General features: G+C 34.2%; 1 non-coding gene across 1 annotated transcript; it reads left to right on the top strand.

Moving 5' to 3' along the window:
* Window positions 1-7,197: 7,197 nt before the first annotated feature.
* Window positions 7,198-7,269, top strand: TRNAD-GUC. Its single transcript has one exon. It is a non-coding gene; the product is annotated as a tRNA-Asp (tRNA).
* Window positions 7,270-8,936: the final 1,667 nt, after the last annotated feature.

Genomic DNA, 8,936 nt, shown 5'->3' with positions numbered 1-8,936 from the left:
CCTATTAAATGTCACAACGAGTGCTATTGTATTATACTTTGGACATTTGGTATATTTTTGTATATTTCATCTAAATTCCCAGTATTTCTGCTTCTTCAAATTTCGCATAAACGCATCCAGATCCTGTTCTTCACCTTTGTATCTCTTCTTCTTGTATCTTCTTCTTCAGAACTGTTTTATTCGCAGAAAGCGTGCGATACGGTACAAGCTCACAAAACGCATCCGAATAGTAAAAACAAATATTTAAAGACTATGTATATTTTAATAATCTCTGTTGAAGTATAATATCCATTTGGGTCGTATAGGAGCAGCAGAGTTGATATATAATCTTCCGAAAAGAGAAGAGTTTCAACTATTTTCGCCATATGAATTGAAATAAATTTAAGATAGACGACACGTGGAAATATTAACGCAGCTTTTACGGAAGATTCTGTTAACCCTTTGCACTCCTACGTCGAGTGTGAAACGTGCGGAAGAAAAGCAAAATTGCATCCTGGCAATTGTTTCAAGATATATCATACGCTTAAAAATTACAAAATAGAACAATAGTGTGAATAAAACTGATATTTAAGCGAATTTGTTTCTTCCTTTATTTATCTAAATTCACTTATTTTTTAGTTAAAATAAATTTCAAATAAAACACTTAAAAGCGTTGGCAGCTGCTGGTAACGAAATTGAAATAAAATTCCGAGTGCAAAGTGTTAATGAAGTTTTCAGTTTCAAGAGATTCCGCCAACCGTATGGTAGCCTGTTAAGAGCGTAGCCGGCTATTCTTTTTGAAATTTAAGCGAAATTGCATGGTTGTTAAAAAAAAAATTGGAAATTATCCAGCGAAAATTTACTCGCGAACGATCGTTACTGATTGATAGACATAAACCTATAGGTGCTTTTGTATGATAATGCCGGACCGCGCGTAACAAATCATTGTAGTGAAATTAATTGTAGCAAAGTAGAAGATTTTCTCACATAATTAATCGTCAAACTTTTCTCAAACAGGCTATCATTTTCTGGCCCGACTTCCGCAAGTTAAAACTGTTTCTAAGGAATAAAAAGCCCGTTCAAAAAATAGCAATCCCAGCTCTCGAAACATTTATCAAATCAAATCAAATGCTCGTTTCCTGTAAAAATGAAAGATATTCCACGATAGTTTCGTTAGGCTACGATATTAGTTACAAAGTCATTTATTTGCAGCTAATTGAATTTTTGAAACCTTTTTTTTTTTTGTTTCAAAGATACATGGTTTTTATTTCGATTTCAAATGAAATTGTAAATTTAAATCTCAGTCCGATTTAGTTCAATTTATTTCGGTTTCATTTCAACCGAACTGCTCGTCCGGTTGATTGTTCGTAAAAATACTTTTCGATTCGTGTGCATTTCCGTATTCTATCGGTTAATCCTTTTACCTTCGTAAAATACTCGTAATATTCGATATTTAAAAAATATTTTACGAAACGAAACTCAGTACCTCGATATGTGTAGTTTAGCAAAACATCATGCAGTTGTTCGCTATTAATTTACGATGATCATATTTTTCGCACTGTATAAACTGACTGGTATCAAATGGAAAATCTTATGAAATTTGTATCTCGTATTTGACGAACCCATAAAAATAAGAAAGTATAGACAAACATATTATAATTGGATCGCAGATATGTATGAAATTTCATATATTCACGAACAGAACGAAAGAGATGAAGCTTAAAAGTTATTAACGCGTCGATTTGTATATTTCGCACATTTTTGCATATTCTGTTCATTTCTCCGCGCTTAAATTTTCCATAAATACATAAACATCCGCAAGTCTGATTACAATCGTCCGTGCAATCCTTTTTGCTCTGATATAACAAAAATTCCATGTTCTCGTTTTACGTACGTCGCAGAGTCTGTTCGAGAGTCATTCGCCTCGCTTTCGATAAAAAAAATATCGGCTCCGACGACACAATTCGGCCTGTACGATATACCTTATCGAGCAGAGTTTAATTAGCCAGAGAATGAAAAAATAGTCGCCAACCACCATGGTAGTCGACGCGATTTTAAATAAAATAAGCAACAATAACGCAAAACCAACAACAGTGCAAAAACAACAACAACTTGTGCTACAAGTCAACGTAATACGAATTTCTCAACGATCGTAAAATCACTATCATCGTACGATTAAAGACATCATTTATTGTCAGTGAACACTTTGGCTCATTTAAAAAAAAAAGAAAAAAAATCAATAAACGTAAGTCAATCTGTTTCGTTATCAATTGAAACGTATCGCATATTTTCGCACGGAACGTACAAGTGAAAGTATAATAACGAGGAGAACAGATTTTTGCCGTAACAGAACGTCAGATATCCTTTCAGATAAGCATTATGAATGTATATCGTATGCATAATTTATAATCACGCTAATTCGTGACTGTGAATGAATTTCTCCTTACATTTCGTGCGCTTTCATTTCTTCTTCCTGCCAACTTTTCACTGGTCCGCTTCTTTCGTTCCTTTCTCGATACGATTGTCGTTCCTGTCACAATTCACCTTTCGGTTTTCCACAATGCCGCGCCGCGATTTAATTACAACAGTTTGCGTATCGAACGATGAGCGAAACAAACGCGAGCCCATGTCCTTAATTACATGTAATTAAATTCTTCGTCTGCTGGGCATTCGGAATTGGCTTTGTTCGTCGGTGCGCACTGATAAATTAGGGAAGTTGTATTTCCTTAAACGTTTGCCGCAGTGAAAGGCACTTCCGAGTTTCGACACTTGGCAAATCGGAATATTTGGTGGCGTAATATTTTCCGACTTTGTGCGAGTATCGTACCGACTCATGAACGATTTAATACGCTGGAATTTCGATCGTTGGAACACCGATTAAAATTTAACGATCAATTATCGGAACAGTGGATAATAAAAAGCGTATAAATGGTCTCTCGTGAGCAACGACAGAAACTGACAAACCTTCTACATCTTTATTCAAACATTTTTACTTTCGTTCGGTATCAATGTCCGTGGAATAACTCGGAATAAATGATTTTCTATCGTATAAAAATTAATTTAATTAATTGACAATTGATAAAAAATTATTATAAAATAAAATTAATAAAATTGAGAGAATTAATTCGATCAAATTAGCCAATAGTTGAATTCATTCAATTAATTCATTAGTTCGATTAAAACACAACGAACAATAGGTACATTAAATAATAAAAAGTGCAAAAGAGATCCTTCGTAAGGAAGAATGAAAACTGACAAATTTTTCATATCTTTTCTCAATTTACAATTGATAAAAAATTATTGCAAAATAAAAGTAATAAAATTGAGAGAATTAATTCGATCAAATTAGCGAATAGTTGAATTCATTCAATTAATTCATTAGTTTGATTAAAACACAATGAACAATTGTAGGTACATTAAATAATAAAAAGTGCAAAAGAGATCCTTCGTAAGGAAGAATGAAAACTGATAAATTTTTCATATCTCTTCTCAATTTACAATTGATAAAAAATTATTGCAAAATAAAATTGAGAGAATTAATTCGATCAAATTAGCGAATAGTTGAAGTCATTCAATTAATTCATTAATTTGATTAAAACATAACGAACAATAGGTACATTAGATGATAAAAAGTGTAAAAGAGGTCCTTCGTAAAAAAAAAATTGAATCTGACAAATTTTTCATATCTTTTCTCAAACAGTTTTACTTTCGTTCGGTGACAATGTTCTTAGAATAATTGAGAATAAATGATTTTCTGTCGTATGGAAATTAATCGATTAATTTAATTAATTGACAATTGATAAAAAATTATTACAAAATAGAAGTAATAAGATTGAGAGAATTAATTAAATCAAATCAGCGAATTATTGAATTCATTCAATTAATTCATTAGTTCGATTAAAACGCAACAAACAATTGTAGGTACATCAGATAATAAAAAGTGCAAAAGAGGTCCTTCGTAAGAAAGAATGAAAACTGACGAATTTGTCATATCTTTTCTCAAACGTTTTTACTTTCGTTCAATATCAATGTTCGTAGAATAACTCGGAATAAATGATCTCTCGTATGATAAGCAATTAATTGGATTATTTGTACGTAGGATTTATCATAATTACATGACTCGAATAATCCACGTCCTACTGTATTTTAAAGATCATGTAAGGACTTATTAATACTAATTAATCGAAAGATAATACGTTAAAAGCGTACGATATGTATCCTTAGGATTATAAATATGAAAATATTACTTCGAACTGAACTCAACCACATATTTTTAGTAGCATTACATAATGACATTAAACTATCGAGCAACATTAAATAGAATAATTTTTAAACATCTTATTACTCCAAATTTTTAGAAATTAAATACAATCTTCTTCATATTTGATATACTTCAATAACTTTGGTATTTTCTGCAATTTTTTGTTAATCGATTAGTTGATTTTTAAAATGTATCATTTTCTTCTGACTTTGACAAAAATTGGTTGCTCGTTTCTTGCGTATTTTTACCTCGCTTCGATTCCTACTGTCATTCTTCTTCTTCTTCTATGCTTATAAAATAAAATATTAGTATGTTTATGCAATAAAATATTAGTTTCTGCCAAATGAAATGTTTTAACGACAGAGAGCGAAATTATGAAAATTATAAAAATGGTAGCGAAAAATCTCAAGAGATTTGAAAATGTTCCACGTAATTATATATATTCTCATCATACTAATCTGTACGAAATTCAACAACAGTTAATGCTCTTATTAACACGATGACTGTAAGATAAAGCAGCCGTTAAAGCAAGCAACGAAGTGTGGGTTAACTTTTTATTTATCGCGTATCTTCAGCTCTCGAAAATCTCCACAACTGTGTAATTAAAATCTGTACGTGGTTCGTCTAAATCTGGCACAGTGAAAGCTTGCTGAAGCTGCCATCAGAAACTGCTAACTTTTACAGAAAATCAACCTTTTTTTATATTTGTTCAAAATTTTCATTCGTACGTTGTCCAAAAGAAGATTATCGCCGAATGAAAATTAAAAAAGAGCTGCAAACTGTTTCTGAAAGGAGAACAAACAAAAATCCTGAGTGAACAGGATTCATATGCCACTTAAAATCCAATGGACAAGTTCGCGATGTAAAATTTTAAAAAATGTTCACTCGGTAACATTTTATCAAGGATAAATTTGACGATAATTTTGGTTTCGATGAACACGGACAAGTGCGCGAATTTTCTTCTTTTTCACAGCAATTCTCGCGTGCAGCTGCGAATTCGAGCCAAGCTCGCGACCAGATTAAACGCAACGTAATTCACGGAAAATCAGAGCTGGAAAACGCTAAAAAGAATATAGTTGAAGTCTAATTTATTTCTGTCCAAGGTGATGGAAGAACGTTAAGAGTAAAAAATTGAAGCACGTCAGACGCGCTCGAATGCGTTTAGCTAACATCCGAGCGGTTAGCTAATACGATGAGTGTGCGGATTTCGTGAAATTTCAGTTTTCATAACCGCAGCGTGCCACGCTGCGGCTTGAAATAAGGAAATTGTAGGAAATTCGCCTGCCATTGCGAACGACGATTACGATTCTGTTTATCGCTTAACGAGATCATAATGGAATTGTAAATCTTCCTTCGGTCGCGTGACTTCCAGCGTGAAAATGATTAATACGTCCGGGCGAACACGTAGCCGGATAGTGCACGTTCAAAGTCGCGAATACTGACGACTAGCGTAAATTAAATTCGCGTCTCGACGACGCATCAAGGTCTCAGATTTCGCGAAGGGTTTTAGTTCGGTTAGCCTGTTCTCGTTCGCCAGGTCTCAGCGCTTTTTCCTGCAGTTGTCAGGCGATTTCTAGAGCTCGTCCTTCTTCCTTCTTCCAGCCACCGAGCTTGCTATTTACAATTAGCTTTTTAGCCCGCCAGGAAATTGCAGATTGATGTAGGCAGAGAAAGTGAAGGATCTAAACGTTGCTGGCAGATGCGATGAATGAGATTTTTATGAGAGGAAATAAACCATTGTATTATGATACTCTTGGTACAAGGCGTACGATAATATACAAGTTCTTTTTCTCGCGATTCGGATTCTTTTAAACTGTTACAATGTTTCAACGATAAATTAGTATATATTCTGTTGATATTATTTATCGCCAGGTTTGTGTACGCGTCCACGTGACTCCGATCACGATAATTTGTGGCTTTGGTAGACGGAACGATACGATGTGGCGAGTCGTTGAGTTTGCCCGCTATTAAAATATGAATTAAAAATTTAGTTTAATTGCTTCGCTGCTTCAGTCGCGCAAAAATTATTTATATTTATGTACATAATTTATCTGCGCTTTAATTGCTTCACTACTTCACCCAGGAGAAAATTATTTATATTTATGTGAATTTTATGGAATTCAAATTACCCGCCAAGCGATATTTTCTACTTTTCTTTTGTTTTACCGCCACTCATCGCGAGAGAAGAACGGTAATTTAGAACTTAGAAAATCGATTCTCCTTTTTCCAGGTAAAATTTGTAGCAGATTTGTTATCAACACATTGTTCTCCGGCAATTTTACCAAGAATTTAGCTCATATCACCGGTTATTATTTCGTAATTCGATGTGGAAGTAAAACAACATAAATAAACTTTAATAAATTCAACTTTCAATATTTCTTTTTCGTATGATAAACACTGTAACAATCACAACAGCTTTTGCAAATACAGGGTGGTTGGTAACTGGTGGTACAAGCGGAAAGAGGGTGATTCTACGCGAAAAAAGAAGTCGAAAATATAGAATACAAATTTTTCGTTTGAGGCTTTGTTTTCGAGAAAATCGACTTTGAATTTTGGCTCGGTACGCCTGCACTTTATCACGTCTCGTTTAACGGATCTCTCTGTAGATCGTTGTCTCGATGGAAAAATTAAAAAGAAAAATTTTATTCTATATTTTCGACTTCTTTTTTCGCGTAGAATCACCCCCTTTCCGCTTGCCCCACTACTTACCAACCACCCTGTATATCTAGTTTCGCTGTGTTTTCCTTTTGAACAGCATACTGTACACGCTTTAGTCGGATTTGTTTTTCTACCAGTGACTATTTTTTCTAAAACGTGGTTTCTTAGTTGTCCCAAAAACCTGAAGGATGTATCATTATAATAAGGAGCTGTTTTAGAAATTCGAGAAGAATCAGGTGCAATGCTGCATTCTTTGGAATCCACAGTTATCCATTCTCTAGCTACGAGCAGTAGAAAGGTCCTCGGTAGTATAGTGGTCAGTATCCCCGCCTGTCACGCGGGAGACCGGGGTTCGATTCCCCGCCGGGGAGAAAATTTTTTTCCAGTTCCCGGGCCCCTCTCGATCGCAGCAAAAAAAAAAAAAAAAAAAAAAAAAAAAAAAAAAAAAAAAAAAAAAAAAAAAAAAAAAAAAAAAAAAAAAAAAAAAAAAAAAAAAAAAAAAAAAAAAAAAAAAAAAAAGAAAAAAAGCTACTTGCAGTAGAAACTTGTTGTATCTTGTTTTATTTTCTGGCACATTGATACAGTACATTTTATATGCATTGAACAAGGTGTGTAGTTTAAAATGCTAATTTTTTGGACCACTTTAAAGTTTTTCGTAAAATAATGCTGTTCGCCAATTACTGATCTGCACGATCTATCCCTTTCACGTGCTTATTGTAATATGCACGTAGGTTTAACACGTTAACGCCGACGTGTACCATCGGTGGATCACGCGTGTCTGTCCCGTGAGACGGTGTCACGTCGGAGATACAAGAAATGACGAAACCGATAGATCGTCGGTGATCTCGTCACGTAAACTTGAGACTTGGATGATAAAAACAAGAAGGTTGAGCCGTAACACAACTATTAACTTTCTTTTTATCAAAGTTTATTATGAATTTAATAATCACAATTGGATATACACTGAATTGCCACGTATAAATCACAGTTCACTCCAACAATTTTATATAAAACCTAGTTACACTGGTGCGTATGTATAAATTAAGTACGCGACTGGTCTAAGGGTAGAAATTCGGTAAAGAGATGTTGACTATTCTAATAATAAGGAAATGGATGCAAAACATTTTTCATTTTATATTATTTTATCGGATTACGTATGATCCATTTTATTCTATCAAAATAAAGATCATAACGAGCGGGGCAGCTACATTCACTGCGTAAAATACCTAGGAATAAACATAGACTACAAATTAAACTACAAGCAGCACACCGAAACTCAACTTGCTAAGGCCAATAAAGCATTCTGGAAAATGAAAAAACTATTCTACTCCAAACATCTCGACAGCAAAGTAAAAATACTATGCTACCAAGCACTAATCAGACCGATCATAACCTACGGCTGCCCAACCTGGTACAACATATCAGCCTCCCAGATGGAAAAAATCTGCATATTCGAAAGAAAATGCATCAAGGCTTGCTTGAGTACTTACAGATCCGAACACAGCGAATTCAAAAAATATGTAAAAAACAAAACGATATACGACCTAGCCAACATTCACCGCATAGACTGTCACATCCTAAAGCTAATAAGAAACCACTTCGCGCAAGCGGCAAAGATAAAAGAAAACAGCCTAATCTTCAGTTGCCTATTTCCTAACAACGCATATTACAAAAACACTCTGACAACAGGCTACATCCCTCAGAAGCTTTCCTATACCTAGACGAAAAAAACTACCTCCAGGACCAAAACAATATTCCAATAATTTATCACATAAAAAGAAAAATAGGGATCAAAACCATACTCTACGAAGAAAACATAAATGGACAGACCGCAGACACCAGATGGAGATGCAACATGGCCCTCCTCCGGAAAGACACCAAAGACAAACACAGAAAAAACAAAAAAATATTGGTGGATATAAAATCCATAATAAAATAAGAGAGAACATTAAACCGCATAACACAGGTGTAAACTGTAAATACTGTAAATATTTGTAAATAAACCTATTTGACATCCCCCTCCCCCACCCCCTCCCTC

The sequence above is a fragment of the Bombus impatiens genome, unplaced genomic scaffold, assembly GCF_000188095.3.
Source record: "Bombus impatiens unplaced genomic scaffold, BIMP_2.2 scf_0791, whole genome shotgun sequence".
Classification (NCBI taxonomy): domain Eukaryota; kingdom Metazoa; phylum Arthropoda; class Insecta; order Hymenoptera; family Apidae; genus Bombus; species Bombus impatiens.
This window is presented reverse-complemented; position numbering and strand designations above follow the sequence as displayed.